This window comes from Marmota flaviventris, chromosome 3 (assembly GCF_047511675.1).
Source record: "Marmota flaviventris isolate mMarFla1 chromosome 3, mMarFla1.hap1, whole genome shotgun sequence".
Taxonomy (NCBI): domain Eukaryota; kingdom Metazoa; phylum Chordata; class Mammalia; order Rodentia; family Sciuridae; genus Marmota; species Marmota flaviventris.
This window is the reverse complement of record NC_092500.1, coordinates 86,184,993-86,200,615: the sequence shown is the minus strand read 5'-3', so window position 1 is coordinate 86,200,615 and position 15,623 is coordinate 86,184,993. Positions and strand designations below refer to the sequence as shown.

Genomic DNA, 15,623 nt, shown 5'->3' with positions numbered 1-15,623 from the left:
AACTGACTTATCACCCAGTGTGGTGCTGAGCCTCAGGACAGGTGCAGGATCCTGGCCCCTTCTCCTCTATTCCACCCATGTTGGCCCAGAAACCTCCACATGTCGTCCCATACTTCAGTCTCAAATATGCCATGACCTTTTCAGAACTGTGGACAAAATATGAAGTTGCCACTTGGGTTAAAAAGGAAATGGTCCAAAAGGAAGAGATTTATGGTTGGGGGCAAAGAGGAAGATCTACAGGGATAGTGAGATTTCCTACCCTTGTTAGGAATGAGACTATAAACTAATATTCTATCTCATAAGTCTAATCATGTTGTTTTGTTCCTAAAAATAGCATTTCTGAAAACAGGTCACTTGAAATTCAAAACACAGTTCGAACTAAAAACAGAAATGTGTTCTCAGTGCTGAGTGTTTGTACATATATGCATAATGATCAACTCATTCATAGGATGACTTCATTTACTCCTGCAATAATCTTTCAGTGAGGAATTGCAAGCTTTGTGTCCACTTAGTGTCCACCATATATTTATATAATAGAAAACTAACACTCTAAGGTGTAAAAGGAGTTGCCTTGGATTACCCAGAAGAGATCAGTATCTCATCGTCCCACAAAGAACATACAGATACCTATCAATAACCCTGAGAATATAGGGGTGCCCATGTATATGTATGTAGCAGGTACATATGCATATGGAATTAAGGGAATAGAGGGAAGTGAAAGTGATAAAGTAATATATTTTTCTTCCCTTGTTATTTCTCTTCTACCTCTCCCTGGTTAGAGAATCAACTCTTTAAAGAAAAATAAAATAAATAAAAAACAGCAACTGGGTAACTGCAGCAGCAGATGTATCCATTTGTTTAGAACCACAGCAGTAGGCTGGGGGTATAGCTCAGCTGGTAGAATGTGTGCCTTTCATGCACAAGGCCCTGGGTTCAATCCCCAGCATCACAAGGGAAAAAAAGAACTATAGCAGTTTAAAGCATCAGATTATGTTTTCTCCAAAACACTCAAGGAATATTTGCCCATCCTCTTCCTTTTCTGACACCCACTAAAAGTTTAAAACCTAGAAAAATCCATCCGATAGAAATCACTTGAGCTGTCCCTTTGGTGAAACCTTTCATAAAAGAGACTTACACTATCCATTGTAGAGATCTCAGATACCCTAAAATTTAGTGCATTCCAAGATAGACACTATATCCTGGGGCCTTATCACAAAAGCAGAACTAGTACCAAGAAAATATAGGATGCTCAAAACTTTTACTATCTGTCCTCTTAGACATCCTGAGGTCAAGACTTCATAAACCTTATGAGAAGGAACACGGATCTCTGTGAGAAACAAATCTGAATTACACTGTGCATATATTGTCTGTTAATTTTATTTCAAGATTCATCTCAATTAAAACTGTTGAGATATTTCCCCCCTAAAAATTAGTCCAGTAAAATCAATGTTTTCCCTCCTCAGTGCCCATTACACAGGAAATTGCACTTTGGTCTCATTTTCAGCCTCAAGTTCTTGCTTCCTGTACAAGCATATCTTAGGTTCTTCTGCCTCTGGGGCATTGTTTCTGCTGTTCTCTCTACCCTCATGTGGTTCCAGGTAAATTTCCCTTCTTTCACAAACTCCTCTGTAGCTTCCTGTGAAGAAGCTTGCCTTAGCTCCCGTCTCTCTATAAGTAAGACTGTGGTGCTACACATTAAAACAATGTCGACCCACGCCCCCCAGTTCCTATGTTGAAATGCTAACTGCCAGAGTGATAGTTCCCTAAGAATGAGATTAGTGTCCTTACAATTACAGGCCCCAGAGAGACCGCTTGTCCCCTTCACTATGTAGACCATGTAAGGGCACAGGAGGCATCGTCCCTGGATAGAAAGTAGGACCTCACCAGACACCCTCTGCCTTAATCTTGTATGTGTCAGCCTCCAGAACTATGAGAAATAAACTTCTGTTTTTTAAAAGCCACTCAGCTTATGGAATTTTTCCTTAGCAGCCAAACATACTAAGACAAATAGTGGTGCACTCCCACCCTGGAGCCTTTGCCTGTCCCTTCCTTGCTGCAAAGCCACACACCATGTGGCTCACTTTTGCACCATTGGGTTTTTCACAAAGTCTCCCTTCTTACAAAGGCCTTGTCTCACTTCACAAAATAAAAGGATCGTCTTCTCCAACCCTCCCTTATCAATCCCAAGTGTCTTCCTGCTCTGCTTCTTTTCTTTTCTCCCTCCTTAGCATATGTCATCATCAACCACTGTTTGTATTTCCTTCATTTGACTTATTTACCTAGTTTATTGTGTGTCTACTCTGATGTAAGATTTGGGGCCACTTTATTCTCCCTGCACCATCTACAACACCTGGCACACTATAAACTCTCCATGAATATTTGGTAATGAATGAGTGAGGGAGTGACTACTTGCTATCGCTATTTGGTGCTTCTGCACTCAACTATATTCTGCCCATCCTCATATCTTCTTCAGTACATAGCACAGTGCTGGGTACAGAGGGAGGATTGAAAAATGACTTACTGAGTGAAAGAGGAAAGGCTAAACTGAACTAGCTAGCCATGCCTTTCTTAGAATTGATATAGAATGGAAATTCTATCCGAATCCATGACATATTTTTTTTAAATGTCATGAAATAATAGGACTTCCTGGACAATGGAAAACAAGCAAGTAGATTTGATATAAAGTTTCCCTAAACTGTTCTGATACTACTGAGCACTGCCCCCCTGCACACACAGGGCAATTCATGAAATGTCACAGCAAATATTTATTGGGTACCTAATATTCATCAGGCATTAGGATAAATAAGCTTTATACAAAGCCAAATAATTTAAATTCAGCTCCAAAATGTACTGGAACGATAGAAAACACTACAGTTCTACTTGAATATCGCTTTGAAAAATACATCTCTCTAGAAATTCCAGTCCTGTCCTTGGGCTGCAAAGGAGGAAAAATAAAACCATAAAGTGAAATTCAAAACTTTAATAAAAAGTAGAATCTAAAATATAGCAGCAGATAAAGCAGAAATAACCCTAAATGAAACTGAAATGAACAAGAAGGCCATGCCACCTTGTGGGTACTGCGAGTATTTTATCATCTCAATACCTAACTCTAGAGAAAGAGTGGCCCATCAGAGAGTACGCAATTGGGAATATTGTCAACATTTTTTATGATGAATAAAATACAACGCATTTACTTTTATATATTAAAACCATTGGAAGCATTTTTAAAAATCAAAATACAATACATTTGCAACTACTATGATAAAATAACTTGACTGAAAGTTGTAAGCAAAAATGATTTTCATCATAAAGAAATTGAACATCTACTAAACATAAGCCTGCATTCTTTCCATTTATTTTGTCTTACTAAAAGGTATAGATTGTTGCCCAAAAAAGCACTCTGACAATAGGTAAAATCAACAATACATATACTCTAATGTTATGTCCTTAAGAATAATCAGAAAATGTAATGCCTTTATAAACTTGTACCAGCCCACAGCTTAAAATTTCATTAGACTAAATGTATTATATTATGTGATGATAAACATGGTTTTCCAGAAAAACAAAAAATAATATCCATGAGGTTACTTACAGATAAGCCTATTATTTTGTTCAAACAAGGAATTGGAGTTTGAAGGGGGAAAGTGTGTGCAGGCTAATAAGCATATGAAGCAACATAGGGCTTTCTATAAGATAGAAAATACAATTAATTTTTCTTATAAAGAATTGTCCCTTGCCTCAGATTAAAATCCTAGATCATAAAGTTTAATACTGGAAAGTACCTTAAAAACTTAAACGAGGCAGAGGGACCCCAAGTTTTCCAAAAGGTGTTTGTGATACTCTGTTCCTAAAAGATATTAAAATGTACTCCCAGGAAAACCTTTTTGGAAAATACTGAAGTTAAGCCAGGGCTTAAACTGCAGATCCTTTCACAGACTTTAATATGTATGTGTACATTTGGAGGACAGAGTATAGAACACTTCCCAATTCATTTCATCACAAAAATTAACGGTACTATTGCAGATAATTTTACAAGTGTAAAGTACAAATTTTGGGAATTCTTATCTAAACTGATTTCTTATTTTATAAAGAAGGAATTGATACCATATTGGTATGAAACCTGCTCAACCCAACAAAATTACATAATGGCATAGAAAGAACTAGATTTCAGTTTTTCCTTGTTCCTAAATTCAGTGATTTGTTCTTTGCATGATGTCAAACTACATTTATTCTTTCCAAATTGTCATAATTCAAAATTACTACTCTGATAAAGCATGTTAAGAAAACAACGTCCACTAAAAATCTTTTTCACCACTTTATGATGTGTTTTATGTAATCATTGCCCAAAAGTCCAACATCTTCAATGCAGCCCCACCCCTACAGATAAGACTTCTCAAATGGCATCTTTGTGGTTTCCTCAAAGTGAGACCACTAGATAAGAATAGCAACACAAATTAGTAGATTAACTATAGTGTTTCTGCCTCTGTTGAGTTCAAACCCAGATGTGTAGTCAAATTTGTTGGCTTTAAAAATGTTCATTTTGAGAAAGTGTCCTTGACTATAAATGAAATGATTCAAATATTCAGGGAGAGATTTTCATGGTTATTCAATGATGTGATAAACCAATGCATTTACCAAAAATAGGTACTTGCTCATATGCTCTAGTTCTGACTTTCATGTGAAGGAGTGGGTAGAAGGAGAGGAAGTGGGACCATGGGGTTGAGTGCAGGGAAAGTGTATTGATCTCAGGGTCATGGAGCAAAGGGGTGGGTAATTCCATAATGTATCCACAGTTCCTTAGACATTGAGACATTGGCCTGGAAACCCAAAGCTAATCCATAAACAGCTCCAAAATGTTTGAGAAGAGGAAAACAGTGGCTTTCCAATACACTAGAATCCTATTGTGGTGCAGACATTCATTCATTCAGTTGTACCTAATAGAGCAAGCTTTATTGCTTCATAAGATAGACTGACACATTGTCCTTTAGTAATTAAAAAAAAAGTGCTCTGAATTTGACAAATTATTTAAAGAAGTTATGATACAGAAGCCTAAGTATTCAGAATTATGACCTCAATGTAAGACCTAAGTACACCCATTTTCAGGATAGACTCCCATCCACTAATGCTGAATATTCCTCTGAAATATACTTACTTCTTCCTCTTGTTCTCTGTAAGTTTAACCTAAGGAAATTTAAGATTATATTGCCAACACTACTGGAGCTTCTTTGCTTTTTGAACAAAATAAAAAAGGAAATTTAAGACTCTTATTTTGACAACTAGGGCCCAGAAACCTTGCTGTTGATGAATCTATTGTGGTTTTGTTTTATTTTAAAGTGTTTGCAATTGTCATCTTAATAGAATGCATTAACTATATGATTGCTCAGTTTTCAGAGTAAAATTTCAAGCTTCTGCCAACCCAACTTTTAATAAAAAATAATGCAGAAAGAAATAGAAATAAGAAATACTGAATATTAAATCTTTCTTCAGCCCACTGCCTGATTCTCTTAAGGTCTGTGAAGATATTTTTAGGCTTTGAGCACATATAAAATTCCATGGCTGTTTTAATATACATACGGGCTTGAAACAGATGAAAGCTTCCATCTGAATGGTATAGATTCCCACTCCCACACACAGTACTCAGACAAAACACATGAAACTAAGTTTAACTATTCCAGATTAAAAAAAAAAAAAAAAGCTAATTCAATCCTGCCAGGATTTGAAGCTGAAATTCTAAGGATTTTTTGATTTTGCAAATCTGTTCTTTGGCTTTGAACACACTCTCCTGTCAAGCTCTGTCGCATGGAATCACATCCCAGGACTTGTCTGGTGTCGCTAGAAGGACGCGTCATTATTCCACAAGGATGTAATCATGGGGGTCATGCTAAACAACAGAATATCAAATGCATGGGCAGAGAAATTGTTCATTGGCATAAAAAGGCAAGGTCTTTAAGGGAGGACTAATTTCTGTTCCTGAATCAGTGAATAATCTGTGAACTAAGGGACACCATGACCACGAAGAGTAAGGTCATTCTATCCATATATAGCCAATACACTCAGCAAGAAGGGGACAGACTGATTGAGACCTTATTATGTGCTTTGTGCATCGTGTAAAGTTTTCTCCGACACTCTAATTTTATCCTAACAAAGTTTATAAATTTGTTCACACGTGATTTTTCTATCTTCTGTTTTACAGAGTAAAAATCTAAGGCTCAGGGTTAGTTAAAGGCTTGGTCCAAGTTTACAAGGTAACTAGGAATGCCAAAATTTGAAAGGCACAAAGTCAGTTAGTGCTATAAGACTAATTCAGTTTACCCAAGCATTGTGAAAACAACCTATGATTAATGGAAGTAGAGTAGGCATAAAATCTACTTACATGTCAAAAAACAAATTATTATTCCATACTAAGTCATTATCCAAATCTTGTGTGACTTTCCCAGATGCTGGGAAGATGCATCTGAATGGAAACTGTCTGTACGTGATGTCTCAGGATAAGGAGAGAGGTGTTGCTGCTTTTTATTAGTAAGAAAATATCCTATCATGTTTCTAAATAGGAAAATAAAGCTGACAGATTTGGTACTGTAGTCCAAATTCAATAGCTCCAATGCAAAATATATACTTACTCTACTTGTGTTGTAAAGTGCAATGGTTTTTCCAATATAATGGCTATACTAAAACTAGTTGAATCCAGATCTATTAACTAATTATTATTGCCTCCCTCATTGGTAAGAGTGGTATGATAGTTTATAAGAATATGTTTTGTGAAGAAACCTCAGTGTGAATGTTCTATAAACCTATAATCTCAATATAACATTTGGTAAACTTCTAAATATATTGTTTATTGACATTTACTTTGTATTATGAAAAAAATCAAAACTTTCATTAATATTTTCAAAGCTGGTTTTTCCGTATTATTGTTTTCAACTGAGCCTTTACAGTCATGAAATAAGGGCTGCCTTGCAGGTGTAGGTAAACAATTCTCTATGGGGCTGTTATATTTTTGTACATCTTGAAAGAAAATCATTGACCTTTCTTCCACACCACCTTTTCAAGGAAGTTTGTATCACAAAGTCTTTGAATGTAGAGACAGTGTCTCTCTTGAGCAAAGAACAAGTTTGCTTATAGTTTTGGATGGTGAAAATAATGTCTCTCTCTGGAACAAAGAGCAGGTATGCTTACTGATAATTATACAATATTTTGGTTCCCTAAACACAGAATTTACTTACTATGTGTGCAGGACTCATCTGGCTGTCTTCACATCACTCAATGAAAATTGGAGCTTAAGGAAGAGGCCCAAAATGGTGATCCTTTGATTATTTCTATTGCCATGAATAATAATAAATTGTTCTTTGTCTCTGACCCAGGAGTCTTGTATCTTCTATCAGCACCTATGAAACTGTAACAGTTTAATTTTTTAGCTTGCAAGTAGAGTAAAATCTCAGACCCTTCATAATTCTTAACACCAAACAAATGTATGACTTCCTGTAAGAATTTAAGAATTTACATAAATACATTCTTTATGTATGTGTTTTCAACTATTGTTGTTTCTTGAAAAAAAAATATGTAGGTAGAAAGAAAAAACATTTCATGGAAGTAAGTAAAATAGGAAAGGGGTAAATGATAATGAGACATAGCTTATTTAGCCATCACTATTCTATTCCATCTTGTTTTGGCATCCAGAATGAAGTATACAGCAGGATATGTTGCATCAGTTAGTATTTCACTACTATAATGAAATACCTGAGACAGGCTAACTTTATTTTTTAAAGAGGTTTATTTAACTCACTTTTGGAGATTCAAAGTCTGGTGCCTAAATAGACTCAGTTCTGGTAAGGGGCTGTGTCACATCGGGTTAGATATCAGTGGCATGTAGCTATGGTGGGAGTATATGAAGGAACAATTGAAAATTTGTTGAGACAAGCTGAAAGGCTGGGTGGGGCAAGGCTCAGACTTTTATAGCAACCCTCTCACAATAACTAACTAGTATCTCACAAGAAATATCTCAATCCCTTCTGAGGACACCTACAGACATACCATTAGGCCTCCCTCTTAAATATCTATACTACCTCTCAATATCACCACCCTAGAGACCAATCTTCTGACACATGAAACTTTGAGGGTACAAGCAACATCCAAACCATTCCAAACAAAAAGAGGGAAATATCCAGAAATGGCATCACAAAAATGATACCAGATAGTCACTAAGGACAACCCCCTGTGCATCCCTAGAGGTCATCAAGAAACCACAGACACAAAGTGACTAATAGGATTATTGGGATCATTGGCTGCAAGTCAGTGTGTCCTCCTGACTCTGAAGATAGGTTGTATACTCAATTTGGACAGGTAAAACATCTTTTATCATTTGAAAGATAAGTCTCAAGAAGCTATGCTTTGACAAAGTAACGGTAGCTCAAATTTTTTGAAATTAAGTATATTATTACAATTGCTAAATTAGTCACTTAAGTTTTTTTTTCCAGCTGGGTAGAAATAAATAGTATTGCTTGGAGATTTTGAAAAATATTGCTGGAAAAATTAGGCTTATAGATCTGTCAAACAAATCTTATCATTTTTCTACAACTGAGTGGAACAGAAATGTTTCCTTTATATAAAAATTAATGAAAGTCATTAAAATTATATTTTAAACTTACCCCCCCACACACACACACATATAAAAACGATGCCTTTCACATAGTAGGCTTTAGTAAATATTTGCTGATTTAAATTTTTAGAAAAAAGCATATGTTAAATTGAATTCTATGTTCAAACTATCTCTTAAACACACTTTTTTTTAGAGTTTTGCTCTACAAAATAAAACAACATAAAATTTCCATAATTAATGACTTCTTTGATCTTACATGTTATATTTTGTCATCTTAGTATTGCTCAGCATTGTTCTGGATTTGATGCCTCTACCTTACTTCTTAAATGTAAAATGTAAATACCTATTCAGAGACTGGAAATGTCATACATTGTCCATATAGTAGGGTTCTCTACTCCATTATGTAAAAATAAACTAGTTTAAGAGAACTAAATTGGAAGAAGGGTGGGAAGGTATCAAATATGTCCCTGAAAACCTCTTGGAGCTCAATGACCTTGTTATTACTACTTATCTCTGGAAACCTGTGACTGTGACCACTTATGATGCATAGTAGCATCATTTCCAAAAAAGGGAAAAACAAGGGAAGTAACAGTCCGAGAGAGAGAGAGAGAGAGAGAGAGAGAGAGAGAGAGAGAGAGAATCAAAGATTGAGAACTTTAGGTAATGCTCTGCTTAGAAAACCCAGTGAATGTCTAGGTCTTGAACTTCATCTTCTGGTAGGTGATCCTCAGTGAAAAAGCCTCATCAAGTTCTCAGTCATGTTGTTTTCTTCTACAGAGAATTCACTACACCTAAACACCCATACAGAGCATACATATAAATATAAATTTGTGTCAAGAATTACTTCGTTGGGGAAATAAGATATTGAGTGGGGGAGACTTTTCTGTTGTTCAGAATAGCGGCTATAGTTCAAAGCTCAGGGTAAGAGTACAAAGCACCCTTCGGGCTGTAGACAGCCACTAATAAACTTCTGACAGCTGGAGTCAGGTTCATTAGAACAAACAGAACTGACCCTAACACCAATAATCACTACTACAACCCCTCCCCCACAGTCACTCCAAGAACATGGCTGATTGTGAAAGGAGAGTATGGACAGTCAACCTTGTTGAGAGAGCATTATGGGGGCATCATCTCCTTCCCCTCCTGCTTCCTCCCTACTACTTACAAATTGAAGGAGCTAAACATTAAGAGGAGAGGGAATGAGAACCCAGTACTACACTTTGCTGTCTTCTCCTCTTCAAACTCCTTAAACAAATCTAGAGCACAGTGACAAAGTGAAAGAACTTTGAAATGGACCTGAGGTTTTTAAATTTTTTTAAACAGATATGGGCTAGTTTTGAGTGAGTGACTGGCAGGACACAGTATGCCCAACCTGTTATTAGAGATGAGAAAGGAGGAATTATTAAGTCCATGTTAGATAAAGCAGAACTGTTCTTTACTTATACTCCAATAATGGAAGACTCCTCAGTTAACTATTATGCTTCACACAGATGAAAAGGTAAATGCTAAGTTTTATGCAAGCCACAAATAATCATTGTACATTAACAAAAGATAAAAATGAAACTTCCAGGTTTCTGAGAAATATGATCAAATGTGCATTTCTCTGCCTGCAACCATGGATATATTTTCCTAAACATTTTCCCCTGTCTACATTATGATGCTAAGAACTAAAAGATCTCCTGGGTTTTCACCCAGTGCCTGGCAAGGGATGTACTCATTTGTGCACGACAGGGTATGGGTGGGCTGCAGGAAACAGAGACCTGTGTATATTTCATGCCTATTCTTTACCAACTAGACATCCTAAATATGTGATTCCTTTTAATCTTCAAATTGTGATAGACAAACAGATAGACACAGGTAGAGTTAATTATTAGAATTAAATGTCAGCAAGTTTCAACTAAAATAGCCCACTATGTTGAATTTATTTTTTTTCAAAGTAAGGATGTTTACTTTTTAAAGTATGACAGTTTGGAGAATATAAGAATTTCCCACTATTATATCCACATAAACCTAAGGCATGTTGCCAGAATCATCTATAAAATCAAGTATAAAACTAGTGTGAAATAAAATCTAAGTTCTTTTTCTTTTTCTTGACAATTTCCACTAGAAAATGATGGGATTGGCGTAAATCTCTAAGGTACATTCCAACTCCTGCAGTCTAAGATTCTTACATGGTAAAGTGGAAAAGATAAACTAAAAAGCTCAGTTGTTTGTATCAAGCAAATCTGAATTAGCCAGGTCTAAGGTTATATCCACACAATGCCACCTAATCAGTTGAAAAGTGAAGATTTCAGGCCAACTGTAGATTTGCCGTTACAGAGGAGGCAAATAGCCATACAAAAAAAAAACATACTAACAAAAAAACACAAAGTTTTGCAATTAAAACTGTGCTCAGATGTGAACTAAGATCTCTAAGATTTCTCAAGTCCTACAATCTCCTTTCCAATAATAAACTATACCCCAACAATTCCTCTTCCAGGAGTGCTGTGGCTACACATACCAAGTGGAATTTCCTCTGGATTCTTTTCCCAGAGGCTTTTGAACTTCAGCATTTTGAGGTTGCACAATCTTAAATTAACCTCCCTGAATGTTGAGGTCAAACAGACCTTATCTAATTTCTTCTTTTTACAAATCAGGAAACTGAGGCTCACTGGCTTGTTTCTTAGCCTACATCAGCACAAATTCCAGCAACACTGGCTATTACATTTTCATCTCAAGATAATTTCCTTAAAAAAAATATTACATGCTCTTTGTTTCTCTTATTATTGGAGCCCAAATTACTAAAACTACCTCAAAAGAAAGAAGTGTTTTTATAAAAACTGGAAATGATGTGTTGTAGTGAAGGAGAAAGATGTGGAAAGAGGAAACATGATAAAAAGAAGGGATTGTTATTTGGTGGTGTTGATAAATTTCTCATCAGGTGATTTGTCATTTGTTGAGCTAAAGGCAATAGAAGGATAATTTCAGGCTCCCCTAGATTTGACATTTGATTTAAAATAAACCAAAGTGGACTTTAAAAAAAAATAATATCCTAAAAGGATACTTTGTTCTTTTTTCTCTGAAGTGACTCCAAAATTAACAAAAACAAAAATGAAACCGCTGAAGGATGGGCTGCCTCAATCTGGATTGTTTGGTCACTGCTTCGTTCAATTTAATTTAACTCAACCAACTTTTATTGAGTATGTGATATGTTTAAGGCATGATCACTTTTATTTTCCTGTCCCATGAATGTGTATCTCTGAAGTTATAGAAGTTAGTTGAATGGGAGGTGACAGGTGAATGGAAATTAGAGTTCAAGATTATATTTAGCCTGTCAAAACTACACTTTTTGTACTTTCTGAGGTAGCTAGTTTCAGATGGAGATGTGATGCTGGAAAAGTATCTGGAAAAACTTACTGAATGTCAGTGTGATTACTTATTTCACTTACATTTCATTGAGTTAATGAGTCCCCCCCACCTCAGGGCTCTAGTGGATTAATATTGTATCTGTGTATGTGGGGGAGGGGTGGTTTATTCTCTTGATTGCTTCAGAACTGCGGCTCAAAACTACCTCTAAGCTATTTAAACAAGAGAAGTTACCATCACATCATATTGATATGCACAGAATAATTCTCCCAGAGTCAAATGTAAATGTCCCTACCTTTATAACAGCAGAAACATAAACTTTCCTTCCAGTTATCCCAAATGTTACTAAGATAAAGAACTTTATGTAGTAATCATTGTAACTTTGGATTTACAAACACAAACAACAAAGACCAAACATACCCATGTTAATTTTTGTTTTGTTTTGAGTTTACAAAATTGATGCTAAAAAAGTCTATAACATTTTTTAAATTTATTAACATAGGGGTGCAAAGATTGCCGTGAGATTACTGTGTAAAAGCTTTGAATTCAATTGTTAATTCTGTAGAGAGGTGTTAATATTTGTATAAAATGTTAGATTTGTTTAGCACTTCGTTCCACCTAAGACATTTATAGATATTAGTTAACTAAAGCTTACCACATCATTGAAGTGTAAAAAGACCTAGAAAGTATGACTCTCAATTTAAAGATGGAGAAAACGAGAATCAGAAAGTGATAGCTTATTTGGTCTGAGAATAAGCAGGTGGTATATTTCAGAGATGCCTGGGACTCAAGGACAAGAAGCCACAGAGCTCCTGCCCAGAACCCTATAGCCAATCCATGTATCTAACTCCTTAAGTCATTGTTGCAGGTTCAAGGGTTCATATTTGTAGTGAGTGCAGAAGGAGGACACTTTAAAAAACTAGTTCTTAACAGTTCTGGTCCTTTGTAGCTCAGAAGGTGTCAGAAGAACTTTAATTCCAACCTCATTATCAATTTCAACCAAATGAATGAAGAGCTGTGGAGCCGTCACACCAACAGAGATAGAGGACCCAGTACAAATGCCAGCAGCTTTCCAGAAGAGATTTTCTAGGCTTTTGGTCTTGTACTAGAGTTATTTGTGTATATAGTGCCATGGAAAACAAACTGCAGAATTAGAAAAATAAGCCCAGTCTTGGCTTTGCCCTCTGGTAGCTGTGTGACATGCAAAAGTCATTATACCCAAAGGCTCAGTGACCTTCTCTGAAGAGCTGGTGTAGTAGAACCATGTGACCACAGTGAGAACTAAATGGCAAAATATAGAAAGATTTTGAAAATTAGTGGACTAAAATGTTATTTTTCCTTCTGAAGTAGATCTTCAGGTGGGGTGGGGGTGGAGGTGATTTGGGGGTTGAAGGCTTGTATTCATGTAACTCCGTTTGTTGTTTGCAATTGATTCAAATTTATTTGTGAAAGATTCCAAAGAACTCTGCTTATATTCAAAAGCCAAAAGCTAGTTCAGGTTAATTAGAAATGCAAAGTGACTCAACTTGGAACTTTCTTTGTTGCATTATTAATTAAGAGGTTTTCACTAGGCATTATGGCTCAGCTCAACTAAAGCTTGAAGAAAAGGGAAAGCAATGACCCAGTACTCAGTGTGTAGAACCTCTGGTCAAGTTAACAGTCAGGTGATGGAGCACTGAGGGGAAAGCACCAAATCTGTAGGATGAGTTGTCATTGACTCCATATGGGGAAGATGCAACTCACTGTAACATCAACACCCCAAAAAGCTGTGCTGTTGCTCACAGCTTTCTCACATGGATTCAGTGTCTTCAGTTACATTTTCTTTGTATGCTACAACACTGCCATATCTCATCTGGTTTTTCTACATCTCTTCACATAAAAGAAACTTTTGACTAGAAGTAAAACATTCCCAAATTATTTTTCCTTTACCAGAACTAAAATAAAACACAATTATAAATTAAAGCAAGGGGAGCATCAAGAAAGAACCAAATCTTTACTTTTTTATATTTTAACTTTCACTTGAATCTCACTTTTCTGGTTTTTACAGAAATTGGAGGTACTTAAAAATTGCAGGAGGAGCTGTAGAATTCAAAGGCTGACAACAAGAAATGCCTACTCCATGCCAAAAACTTCTTCAGAAAAATGAAAAACAAATTTGAAATTTCCCAAACGTCTATTACCATGACTCTGACTGCAATAAACCCAAACATAAAAATTTTGTAATTGCCCTACAACAATTATTCTTTCTTCAGGACAGGTGCTCTGACTAAATAAAATAATTGTTAAGGTTCAGGTTGTAAAATATTTAATGTTCTGATTTAGTTTTGAGTTATTAGTTTTAAAATTTTTTTAAATTTTTTAGTTGTAGTTGGACACAATACCTTTATTTTATTTATTTATTTTTATGTGGGGCTGAGGATCGAACCCAGGGCCTCACACATGTTAGGCGAGTGCTTTATCACTGAGTCACAACCCCAGCCCCCTGAATTATTAGTTTTTTAAAAACCACATGAGCTTAAGTCTGGCTCAAACAAGTTCCCTAAGCTTTCTTTGAAAGAGTTTAAGTTCAGTTCACAGTTGAGTTAAAAAGTAATCTTAAAAGTCAGGCTCACATCAGGTTTAGCCAACCTTGTGGTTTCTTATGGTTTGAGATTGAAAAGTGTGTTCAGGCCCAATCTTGGCTTCAGAGGCCTGGGGGGTTTACTTGGGTGGCAGATATTGAGAGGTAACAGGCAGAGTTTTATGCAGTATCTGTGCAGCAAGAGATAAAGAGGGGAGAGGTCATCTGCTTTGAGAGGAGAAAAGGAAGTGCCCTAGTCTCCTGCAATTCAACCTGAAAAGTCACTGTGCTGTGGCTTCCCCTGCCACCCTGCCACTTGAGTTCCTGGCAGTTGAAACAGTAAATGGGGGCTGGGTAGGGGAGAAAGGAGAATAGTCTCCCCACAGAGGCCAGTTCCTTCTCTTTACACCTCCTCCCACTTTACCCAAGGCTGGTCTCCCAAGGGGGCACACCCACGTCTGCTGCCAGGAAGAGCTTTCTTCCACCCCCTTCACCTCTTCTTTGACTAACTTAAATGTCACTTATCAGGCAGACCTCCTGGACCCTCTGCTTTGAAATTAATTCATATTATACATGTTCATGTTTCCCTGTATTTCTCCTTTATTGTTGGTATTACAATTGTAGCTATGATGATTGTGTGGTTATTGCTCATGTTTGTTGTTCTAGTCAAATTTTTGTTATTATAACAAAACACCCAAGGCAGGCTAACTTTATAAGAAAAGTGATTCATGTAGCTTACAGTGTTGGAAGCTGGAGGTCTCCTGCAATAGTATGCATGGCAAAGGCTCAGAGAGGGCCACCATCAACACCCCATCTCCCACCACCTCTGCTTGCAAATACCACATCATTGTGAGAGTGAATGTAGATCTCTATGTCTATGTGGCCTTTCTCCCCATCCTTCTTAAACCACTGGAGTTCAATCATGGAGCTCCACCCTTACAAACTAATCTGGTTACTTCCCAGAGTCCATTTCTAAGTGACATAGTCAATTCAGTTTCTACCCTCTTGACACCATTAATCTAAGACTTTGGGGGATTAAAGTTCTGTTTAAGTCTGGGGGAACAAACTATTAGTAGTTAGTTTCTTTCATGAGACTCTTTAATCCACAAATAAAGAACAATG

The 15,623-nt window shown here is 36.5% G+C and overlaps 1 non-coding gene across 1 annotated transcript; it reads left to right on the top strand.

Annotated features, from left to right (window-relative positions):
- The first annotated feature begins 878 nt into the window (after positions 1-878).
- Trnae-uuc (transfer RNA glutamic acid (anticodon UUC)) lies at positions 879-952 on the top strand. The gene has a single exon. It is a non-coding gene; the product is annotated as a tRNA-Glu (tRNA).
- The last annotated feature ends 14,671 nt before the right edge of the window (positions 953-15,623 follow it).